At 37.9% G+C, this 12,249-nt stretch overlaps 1 long non-coding RNA gene across 1 annotated transcript; it reads right to left on the bottom strand.

The window, feature by feature from the left end:
• Window positions 1-2,198: 2,198 nt before the first annotated feature.
• LOC128133887 (uncharacterized) lies at window positions 2,199-7,392 on the bottom strand. The gene is made up of 3 exons (XR_008232187.1): window positions 7,232-7,392; window positions 6,143-6,208; window positions 2,199-5,572 (listed from the first exon to the last, which is right to left on the bottom strand). It is a non-coding gene; the product is annotated as an uncharacterized LOC128133887 (long non-coding RNA).
• Between the last annotated feature and the right edge of the window lie 4,857 nt (window positions 7,393-12,249).

Here is a 12,249-nt window from a genome sequence, read left to right as displayed (position 1 = left end):
CACACGGATGTGTATGGACCCTTCAAAACTGCCACAAGGGATGCTAATCGTTATTATTTGACTTTTACTGATGATTATAGTAGATATGAATATGTCTACTTAATCAAGCATAAGTAGAGACTTTCGATAGGCTTAAAGAGCTTAAACAAGAAGTCGAGAATCAACTAGGAAGGAACATTAAGATGCTTCGATCTGATCGAGGTGGTGAGCATCTTAGTACAGAGCTCCTTGGCTATCTTAAGGAATGTGGGATTATCTCACAATTGACACCTCCCAGGACACCGCAGTTAAATGGTGTGGCTGAAAGGCGCAATCAATCCTTTTTTGATATGGTTCGTTCCATGAAGAGTCGAGCTTCACTACTAATCTCATTTTGGGGGTATGCCTTAGAGACTGATGCCCATATCCTTAATCTGGTCCCTACATAGAAAGTTGCGTTGCGAGGCTTTCGTGATACGCGGGACTCATGATAAGCTCGAACCTCAAAGTGAGAGGTGTATTTTCATCTGCTACCCACAAAAATCATTTGTTACCTCTTCTACAGACCTAGTGATAGTGTGGTCTTTGTAGCAAGAAGGGGTGTCTTTCGAGAAAGAGAGTTCATAAGACAAGGAAACAGTGGGAGACAAATTGACCTTGAAGAAATTCAAGAGTCAAGTGGTGAAGGAACTTCAAACTCTAGCACTCAACCTGAGGTTGAAACTCCTGTTAAGCCAATTGACAAGTTTGAACCTCTGAGGCATTCCACAAGGGTTAGGAATGCACCTGAGCTTTGTTATGGTTTCCATATTACTACAGAAGGTGAGACACTTATCAGTGACGAGACAGTGTATGTCTAGATGAACCTAACACTTATGTGGAAGCTATGGCAGGCCCCGAGTCTGCCAAATGGAAAGAGGCAATGGACCGTGAGATACAGTCCAGGTATGAAAATCAAGTTTGGAACTTGGTTGACTATGTATCAGGTCGTAAGACAGTTGGGTGCAAATGGATCTTCAAGAAGAAGATCAACATGGATGGTACTGTACAGATTTATAAGGCACGACCAGTTGCAAAGGGCTTCTCACAGACTCCGAGAGTTAATTATGATGATACCTTTTCACCGGTTGCAAAGATTAAGTCCATTAGAGTTCTGTTAGCCATCGCTGCATTTCATGATTATGAAATATGGCAAATGGATGTCAAAACCACCTTCCTTAATAGAAGTTTGGCTGAAGATGTTTACATGAGTCAGCCAGAGGGTTTTGTCAGTACAGATGACCCTAATAGAGTGTATAAGCTCTAGAAATCCATTTATGGATTGAAACAGGCACCTCACAGATGGAATCTTTGTTGTGATGAGAAAGTCAAAGAATTTGGCTTTTTGAGGAGTGAAGATGAATCTTGTGTCTATGTCAAGGATAGTGGGTGTATAGTAAGCTTTTTGGTACTGTATGTGGATGACATACTACTCATAGGAAATGACATCCCAACCCTACAGGAAGTGAAATCCTGGCTTGGGAAGTGCTTCTCTATGAAAGACCTAGGAGAAGCTGCCTATATTCTGGGGATAAGGATTATGAGAGACCGGAGTAAAAGACTGATTGGACTTAGTCAGAGTACTTACTTGGATAAGGTGCTGAAGAGGTTCAGCGTGCAGGACAACAGGAAAGGAGAGTTACCCATCCTGAGTAACGCCAGACTGAGTAAAAATCAGAGCCCGAGTACAGAGGCTGAGATAGCAGAAATGAGTGGAGTACCTTATGCTTCTATAGTAGGATTGATCATGTATGCTATGACCTACACTCGACCTGATGTAGCCTTTGGTTTGAGCATGGTTAGCAGATATTAGGGAAACCCTAGTAAGGCTTACTGGACTGAGGTAAATAATATCCTCAAGTACCTGCAGAGTACTAAGGAATGGGTCCTTACCCTCGGTGGGAGTGATGGCTTGAGAGTTGTAGGGTATAATGATGCTCGATTTCAGACTGATAGGGATAATTTCCGCTCTCAGTCAGGCTGGGTCTTTACCTGTAACTCCCTAAATTGCTCGTGTATCAGTCAGATCCGTTTGATGGTGCGGAATCCCAATCAAACGGATGATGCCAAAATAAAATAGAAGAGAAGGAGAAGAAGAATTATGTTGAATCTTGAATGTATTGATTATATGAATTATGATCCGAATACAAAAGATTCACACACACATAAAACTCCCATTTCTCTTTAGACCGTAAACTCTCTTCGTGTTCATCAATCTTTACTCCTCACCCTAACACCTCTTTTTATACTTGAATATGGGCCGGAAACAAATGGGCCGTAAATGAGTTTACGGCCGTAAGGTGTTTATGGCCGTAAACTCAGCCGTAAACTAGGCCATAAAAATTCATAAATATTACAGAAAAACAATTGCCTAGAAAAGTAAACTATAACCATATTTTGACCCAACAATCTCCCCCTTGTTTTATAGCTTTCTTTTCTTAATGACCCAACAAGCTCCCCTTAAAAGGTAGCTAGCTGTTCTTGTCAATCTTCAATGAGAGCTTGGCTTCAACATTTATCTTCAATTTCTTCACAGCATCAGGAGGAACATATGAATCTTCAATGAATGACTTCATCTTGAGCACTTGAGGTTTTTTTCAGAATTTGGCATTGAACGCACATTGGGTGAGGAGGCTTCTTGTACTGATTCTTGAAAGATGGCACTTTCAACTTGAGAATCTTCAGAGAGAACAAATCTTCTGGATCACTTCAGCAGGTACAAAGATAGAAGCAGACTGATTGAGGAGGCTTCAATGCAATCCGTCACATAATCTTCAATTGCAGCTTCACCTTGCTTCTGGGGTTGAAGGATTGAATGTTGAAAGAATAATCTTCATTTCTTGCTCCTTCGAATGCGAATTCTTCAATGCTCACGGACGAGGCTTTGGCTCAAAAATCTTCAACACGAACTCCATGAGTCTTATCTATACCTGAAATCACTTTTCAAGACAAAAACAAAACTAAAAGAAAACTTAGCACAAAAATTAAAATAGAAACAAAAATATTTTTGGATTTTTGATTTTTCTGAACAAGAAATAAAACAGAAATAACACTATTTTTGGATTTTTAATTTTTGTTTTTTTTTTTATTTTTTTATTTTTTTAATTAATTTTTTTATTTTTTTTTAATTAATTTTAAATTTTAATTCTCCCCTAATATTTAAATTAGAAGAAATTATGACAAGTTTAACAAAAATAAAATGATATCTAACTTTAAGAGAGATTTGGGATCAAAGTTTTTAGACAACCTTTATCCACTTGTCGGTACCATCCATATTCACATCTTTGTCTGGTCGATCGTCGGTATTGTAGTCCACTTAAACACGAAAAATTTGTGACAGATTTAGGACATACTATTTGTTACAAGACAAGGTGAACTTAAAAACCTAAAATTTATATCTGATCCTAATTTCTTAGATACTATATCTTAAAGACCATTCATCTGACGACGACCAGGGATATTGTTGTCCACCTAAGTTGAGCAGCGAGATCTACAGACAATCTGTATGAGTTCAATTTTAGGTGTACTGGAACGTGTTTCCCGCTTCCTGATATGCCCCAGCCATCAAGAACTTCCAGAGTACTCCTTACACCGGGTGAGCAGACAACCATTCAGAGAGAGAAGAGATTCAGAATTCTATTGCTAACTACTTCAGAGGGGTTGAGAAGAAGAAGCTTGCATATGCTGTGTACCAGGTCGGATTACAAGTCGCGCAAAAGAGGCAGCATATGGCTAACAGATGAGAAGTATTTCACACATATATTTCACACACACATATATATATATATATATATATATATATATATATATATATATATATCCTGCAAAGAGATAGAGTTGCATATGTTGTGTACCAGGTCGGATTAGAAGTCGCGCAAAGGAGAAAACATATAGCTAACAGACAGAAAGAAAGAAAATGATATTCTACAGACCTAATTTATCGGAATTTACCAGTCGCCCCATCCAACCAGAATTAAGGACAGAATCCGCACATCAAGGAAAAGTTAAACCACGGTTCCAAGTACGGGTTCAATTAATGTGACGAGTAGATTCCCATATATATCTCCCTGCTCAACCTATCCGAGCGTCGTATTGTCAGGCTGAACGTATCTAACTAGGTCAAGATTTGTCAAGTCTATAAATTTCCTAAGTTCAACTCTCCCTAGTCAAGTCCATTTAAATTTTTTCATTCCTACCGATGCATCAAGTCAGAGCATAGACCCTTCAACTTCGGGTACGTTACGCAGACTTAGGTTGCCTGTTATCACTTGATAATATCACTTCCCAAAACATCTCCCTCAAACACAGACTCATAATCAATATATTTTTTTATTTTCTGATTTTCTAATGTTTGTGGATTTTTTTTTTAAATTTTCTAATTTTTGTTTTGTTTTTATTTCTCCCCCTAAATTTGTGCATAGGAGAGAAACGAAAGTAAATGCGCAAATTTAAACTATCCTAAAACAAAAATTAGTCTTTAAAGCGAATCAGGTTAAGAAAAACTCAGGAGTATAGAGAAGAAAACGCAAACCGTAAGTCACCGATTGAATTTGCATCCAGAAGGTCTGAGAACAGCACGCATAATCTCAGAACAGATCCGAAAATTCTTCATGTTGTTATGTACTAACCCCATGAGTGATCTCTTCCTTTCTTCCTTGATCGCAAAAGGACACATGCTCTCAAACAATGTTCTGAGTGTTGTACGGTTGAGAGATGTCCCCAATCATATGTCAGGAGCAGCCACTACCAACAAACCGAAGTTTGATGATATGCCTCCATAGCTGCTCCAGCACAGAGCGGGATTAGTTGGTCTTCGGAACCCAGTCCATTTTGAAACTGGTTCAACCTTTGTCATCGACGCACGATACTCTCTCCCATGACATATCCTGCTTGTCACAAACAGAAGATGTAGACACGTTAGAAGCATTAAGAGATTTGGGAGAGTGAGCCTTTGGAACCCATTTGTAGTTGGGTTTAACCCATTTGTTTTTCGATCCTATGGGTGGCTCAATACTTGATTTGGAACTTGAAGCCGACTGCCGAGATGACTTTGACCTAACTAGTCTTGGCTTCACAGTAGTATCTCTTGAACTGGGCTTGTTGGCTGACATTTCCTTCTTGCCCTTGGGATTCAAATTCTTGGCCTTGGGAGTTGAATTCTTGGCCTTCGGCGCGTTCTAGTCGTCAATATCTGAACGTGACCTTGAGGGGTATCTTTTGGAGTGTCTCCCTCTTGACGCGTTATGCCGGCCTTGTGCGTAGTAGGGAACATACGCGCGATTAGGACAACTTCTGGCAATGTGTCCAGGTGTTCCACAGTGAAAACATGTCCTTTTCTTCACTGTGGAGTTGTCTCTTCCTGCCCCTGGTGGCATATCCTTGCCTTGTCTCTTGTTTTTCCCACACGCACAATTGCAACAGACACTCTGTTTAGCTTGAAATGATGGTCTGTATTTACCAACGGGAGGTTGATTAGAAGCAACAGATTCAGAGTTCAATGGGTCGTTGGTTTGTTCAGAAGAACTCTCCTTGTTCTCATCCTCTGCTACTTTACCTGCACATGAAGTAGCAACATAAGTATCTTCAAAATTAATAACTCCTCCTGACACAAGTCCAGCTCGTTTTCCATATTGAAGATGTGCCTCCCTGTCAATTTCTTCTTGCTTCATGGGGATAGATGTGTAGTTATGATTGAAAGGAGGAGGTACACTATCATACCCTAGACCCTTGTTTTGATTCCTTTTAAACTGCATGCTTTGGTCTATCATATTTTCAACCACCTCACTTGAGAAATCATATTTTCTAACATTTAGTTTGGCGGTTTCAAACTTTCCTTTCAAAGATTCAACTTCAGCCACTAGCTTAGCATTTTGTTTGACTACATAATCATAGTTTTCACATTTGTTACTGTGACATCCCCAAAATCACGGCCAGAAAAGACCTTTTTTGTTTATGCTTTATAAAAATCAGAGTACTTCATTTTATAAAAAGGTTGCGGAATTTGTTCCCAGAAAAACATGGTAAATACGTTATTAAAACATTTTCGAAGAAACGTATTTATTTCATTTTAAAACGTTTGGGATGTCATCGTTAATACAGAAACATAAGCATAAACAGAACTTACAATTATTTACACTAGTGATCTACATCTCTTTAAATCTCTCAGTGTGATGTCACTTCATATCAACACCTGTGATATAAATAAACTGAGTGGGTCAGGTTGGGAAACCTGGTGAGTACATAGGGTTTTCAACCCACAATAATATAATTATTATGTTTAAACAATCAAACAATCAACCCAATTACCCATCCCCATTATCTTCTTTATTCTTAAGGATCTACCCTAAGAATCAGCTATTTCTCATTCATTCATTCCTAAGGATCATCCTAAGGAAACAACATGAAGTCCATTGTTGCCAATGACACATTGGTCAAGCGCAGCTGCTAATATTGTCACTTAGGCTCAGCTGCCAGAATTAGGACATTTTCTATGAGGCGCTTCTGCCGGTATTGACCTTTAAACACTACTGTCATGGTCATAACGCTCCCTATTAGGCGCAACTGCCGATACTATCCTTAGAGCGCAGCTGCTAGGACGTTTACCATAGATCTAAATCATCTACGGGTTGTGGCGCAGCTGCCAGTGCTCATCTATAGGGTACTAGGTCCACTGCTGCCAATGTATACCTATAGGGCACTAGGTCCGTACTACTAATGTTCCTCTATTTCAGCTTTTATCCATCATCATTCATCTACCCATGTTTTACCCAACATATCTTGTAGATATAAAATACTTTATACAGTTTACATCATTTAAAACATGTATAAAAATCTTTCACCAGCATAGACAGCAAGTATTCAGACAATATGCACACATAGCACGTAAATTTATAATAAAATACTTCATATCTATGTGTAAGATGAAAGTAACTATGCACTCAGTTGAAAGGTGGTGAGTCGGCACTCGGACAGCACTTCGCTACTCTTAAAACAATTATCCCTTGACGAAATCTAGTATCATTACCACTAGAGTTTAGTCTAACGCTTGACGAGACTAATTTAATAGTCTAGCTATTATTACTATTATATAAGCGTTAAATAACACTCAATATAACTCATAATAATAGCCTAAATAATTATTTTAAGGTCCTAACAATGTTACTATAATTAAATAAAATCTATATTAAATATACTATAGGCGTAGCTCACTTACAGCGGGTTTTTATTAAAAACCGGGCTTCGCTGGAGCAGCGTTTCCGAGCCGAAAGCTTTTCTTCTCGGAGTCGTCGGGCGCTCCGGGGCTTTCTTCTCCTGCTAGGGAGGTTCCGTAGACTTGGCAGGGGTTTAGGGAGGCTAGAGAGAAGTTAGAGAGAGAGAAAGAGAGGCTTATGGTGTGAAGAAAATATGAGGAGTTTACCCTTGTATTTATAGGAGTTTTATAGTAAAGTAGTCTCTAAGCTTCGTCCGTAACTTTTGCATACGAGCTCCATTTTTGTCTGTCTTTTTACCATTGAGTTCCTATTAATGAGATCTTCAACTTTCATTTAGACCTCGTTGGCTAATTCTCATTCTATCTCGGATTTACAAAACTGTATCGAATTCGTCGCGCTCGAAAAGTAGGGACTAAGCTTCGTCCATAACTTTCGCATACGAGCTCCATTTTTGTTTGTCTTTTTACCGTTGAGTTCCTATTAATGAGATCTTCAACTCTCATTTAGACCTCGTTGGCTAATTCTCATTCTATCTCGTATTTACAAAACTGTATCGAATTCGCCGCGCTCGAAAAGTAGGGACTAAGCTTCGTCCATAACTTTTGCATACGAGCTCTATTATCGACGTTCTTTATATCCACGCGTTGGTATTTACGAGTACTACAACTTTCATTTAGATCCCGTCGGCTAAAAATCGACCGATCTAAAATTCAGATTTCAGGTTGTGCACTGCTATGCTAAATCTTAGAAAAATCATAACTTCCTCATACGAAGTCAGATTTGGGCGTTCTTTTTATCGATGTTCTTAGTTTAACATATTCTACGACTTTAGTTTAGATCGCTAAGGCTAAATCTCGCTCTATCGTAAATTCACTATTTACGCTTCCCGGTATTGTGCCGGTTCCGTCGCGAAACTTCAACGGGTCATAACTTCTTCGTTATAACTCGGTTTTCGGCATTCTTTATATGTACGAAAACCTTGTAACATACTCTAAAACTTGGTTAAGATTATTTATTCAATATAATCTTTTGTCGAAAAGTCGTTTTCGACCCCTATTGCCTCTAATTTGACTAGCCCAGATTTGCGGGCATTACAGTTACTGTAGTCTTCCTGAAGTTTCCTAAAGTCCTTGATTTTTGCTTCTAACTCAGCCTTCAGGGGTTTCTGTCCTTTCCTGAGTTGATATCCTTTATATCTTGGGTCCTCAACTTCCCCTTTTAATAAATCAATTTGTTCCCGAAGAAATTTAATCGTATCTTCACATGATTGAGAACATGAAACTTCACATGAATGAGAACACGACACTTCATTGACCGGAAGGTTTGCTGAACTCATTGTTTTTCGACAATTCAAAGCGTTAAGTTCTTCAATTATATCTGCCAGATTAAGACGATTGAGATTTTTTGTCTTCTTGATATCAGCCACGTCCATGTCCCACGATTTTGGAAGTGAATACAACAGCTTTTTGTTGATCTCGGACTTAGTCAAGAAGATCTCGGCTATATTCATCTCAGTAGTAAGTGTAGTAAACCGCTGCAACTGAGTTTCGAGCGTTTCTCCAGGGACATAATCGAAAAAGTTGAAATTTTGTCTTAACATATCCTGACGACTCTCTTTCATGTTTTCAAACCCCTTGTAGACTTTAAAATCAATTAATTAAAAAAACAATTAGAAGCAAACGTCAAATTTAAAATGCTTTTTTTTTTAATTTTTAAAAACAACCTTAAAATCGATTAAAAAAAAGATGATAAAATAAAATTTAGAAGTCAAACTTTAAAAACCTTTTTTTTTATTTTTAAATTAAACTCAAAAGTCAAACTGAAAAGCTAAATTTGAAAATTTAAAAGTCAAATGAGAAAGTCAAAGCTTAAAGTCAAAGGTCAAACTTGAAAGTCAAAGTCAAAATTTTAAAGTCAAAGGTCAACCTTGAAAGTCAAAATTTTAAAAAAAAATTAAACTCAAAAATCAAACTTGAAAAGTCAAACTTAAAAGTCAAATTTAAAAAGTTAAAATCAAAAGTCAAACTCAAAATTTTAAATAAAAAAAAACAAAAATAAAAGTTAAAAATAATGTATATATTTAAATATTTTATTATTATTATTATTATTATTAATTAATTTATTTTATTATTTATTATTTTTATTATAATTTTTTATTTTGAATGAAAAAGGAATTTAAAAATAAAAGAAATTGAGTTTTTGGGTTAAATTTGACAAAATTTCAAAAGTTGGATGCGACTGGAAGTGTTTAAGTTTAATATTTCGGAGGGAAATCACAAGGAGTCAGCTAGAAGAGTTGGTAAGGCGCTGTGTTTTGGCGTTGGAGGTCGCTGGTTCGATCCCTTTCTGTTGCAAAATCGCTCCTTCTTTTTAATTGAAGCTGCAATGCGAGCTGCTGCTAAGCCGGCCACTGAGCCGAGCCTTCAAGCCGCAAACGGAGCCGTAAACGCCGAGCCGCTCTTCAAGCCACGCTCCACCGCTTCAATCTGCAAGCCGCCTGGTCGCAAGCCGCTGCCGAGCAGAGATCTCCGGAAACCCTAGCCGTAAACACAAACGCGCCGCCGGCCGTGAACTGTTTCCGGCAGTAAGCTCCGGCCGTAAACCCTTTAAGATTACGTGAAAAACAGCGATTTTTCGAATTTGAAGCTCCAAAACTCGATCAAAACCCCTTTTTATGAAAAACACAAAGAACAAACCCCCCTTATTTTTGCGAGATCTATCCAAAAACGCAAAAATATTTTGAAAATAAGATCAAATAATGCCCCAAATAGAGTTTACGGCCCAAGAACTCGGTGTTTACGGCCGTAAGCTTGGACCGTAAACACAGAATATTCGAAATTTTTATGAAACAATTAACCTTTTGACTGATACAACTTGGCTCTGATACCAATTGTAAGTCTCTAAATTGCCCGTGTATCAGTCATATCCGTTTGATGGTGCAGAATCCCAATCAAACGGATGATGCCAAAATAAAATAGAAGAGAAGGAGAAGAAGAATTATGTTGAATCTTGAATGTATTGATGATATGAATTATGATCCGAATACAAAAGATTCACACACACATAAAACTCCCGTTTCACTTTAGACCGTAAACTCTCTTCGTGTTCATCAATCTTTACTCCTCACCCTAACACCTCTATTTATACTTGAATATGGGCCGGAAACAAATGGGCCGTAAATGAGTTTACGGTCGTAAGGTGTTTACGGCCGTAAACTCAGCCGTAAACTAGGCCATAAAAATTCATAAATATTACAGAAAAACAATTGCCTAGAAAAGTAAAGTATAACCATATTTTGACCCAACATTACCCTTAACGGAGGAGCAATTACTTGGAAGAGTTCCAATCAGGAGACAGTGGCTGATGCAACTTGCGAATCAGAGTATATAGCAGCAAGCGAGGCAGCAAAGGAGGATATATGGCTGAAGAACTTCATTGGAGACTTTGGAGTTATACTAGCTATAAAGGAGCTAATGGAAATTTTCTATGATAGTGAAAGTGTCGTTGCCTTAGCAAAGGAACGAATGGATCATGGGAGATCCAGGCACATCAACAGAAAATACCATTTCATTAGACATCGAATAGAAGAAGGACTCCTCGTGGCAAAGAGGGTATCATCGGATGAGAACCCAGCAGATCCTCTCACAAAGGGACTGAGTCCAGCTAAGCATCTCCATCATGCTCAAAGTATAGTGCTGAAGGATGATATTAGTTTTTGTAGTTAGATAATTTTGAAATTTGTAAAGTGTAATTGACATTTGATGATGAATAAAAGTTGTGTTAATTTATGAGTAAAGTGTTGCTATCACTTGTCAATCCTTTACTATATCTTTTTGCATGTTTTGACTTCCAGAATAATTATGTTTGGGATATCATATTATTCGAATCTCCACAGTCGGTCATAAGTTGGATGTAGGTATGAATCAAGATTGTCATGAGATGGTTGCAGAGGTCTACGGTGTTGGACATGGCTACAACACTCATGAGTGCTCATAAGTTCTGAGCATTGGACTCAACCCACGCTCACTGGTATCACTTCATTGAATTTATCTCGAGTGATCCTGAGACGGTAACATCACATAAGTCTTCAAACCTAGAGATATGACTTGTTTCCTATGAGTTGGTTATCCATTGATTGTACGAAACCGCATTGGTAACTCGATGTTATAAAACATACTTTTGTGTATGATTTAACAAGTAGTAGAACAAGCATATGAGTCTAAGTTTATCTATTCCTTCTTGGATTAGAAGCGATATATGGGCCCCTCGATGATTTTGTTTTGACCTATGTACCGGGCCCGGTCAGAACTAAGTTGATGTGTTCAATTAAGTTCTTTGTCCAACAAATCGGAAATTGGGAAACAAACTGATCGACAATAAGTAAGACATTGTTCCATGTAATTGTCCGGCTGATATCTAGAACAGAGGATTATATGATCACTTATCTTAAATGGCGCATCATCATTTTCTCAGTTCCGAGAGACCTTGAAAAGAGCTACGATGGCCGATCGGTTCCTGAAGTCATACTCACCGGTATAGTTATTAGACTTATCCAAGTAGGATACTGTTGGATAAGGTGTCTAAATCCAAAACTATATTTGGTATGTACTTGACCCGACCCAGCATGGTCCATTTGGGTTGCATGGCATCATGCATTTGGATAGACTTAATGAGAGAAATAACACTTGTGGTTTATTAATATATTATAATTTCTAATATATTAATAGTATTATGTAATTAGTATTGATCAAGAATTAATTTGGAATTAATTAAATGATCAAAAGTTAACTAATTAAATATATGGGATGATTATGTAAATCATACATAACTTATATAGTGGGCTAAAGGCTCCATGGATTATCAAGTTGGGTTAAACCCATAGGATGGTCCATGGATGCTCCATGGGAGTTACAAACCCATGGGTCATGGAAATGAAGAGTCATGTCACATTGGGGTTTACATGGGTGTAGCCCTAGATGTGACACACTATATAAAGAACATATGATACACCAAAATCGGT

The sequence above is a fragment of the Lactuca sativa genome, chromosome 4, assembly GCF_002870075.4.
Source record: "Lactuca sativa cultivar Salinas chromosome 4, Lsat_Salinas_v11, whole genome shotgun sequence".
NCBI lineage: Eukaryota > Viridiplantae > Streptophyta > Magnoliopsida > Asterales > Asteraceae > Lactuca > Lactuca sativa.
This window is presented reverse-complemented; position numbering and strand designations above follow the sequence as displayed.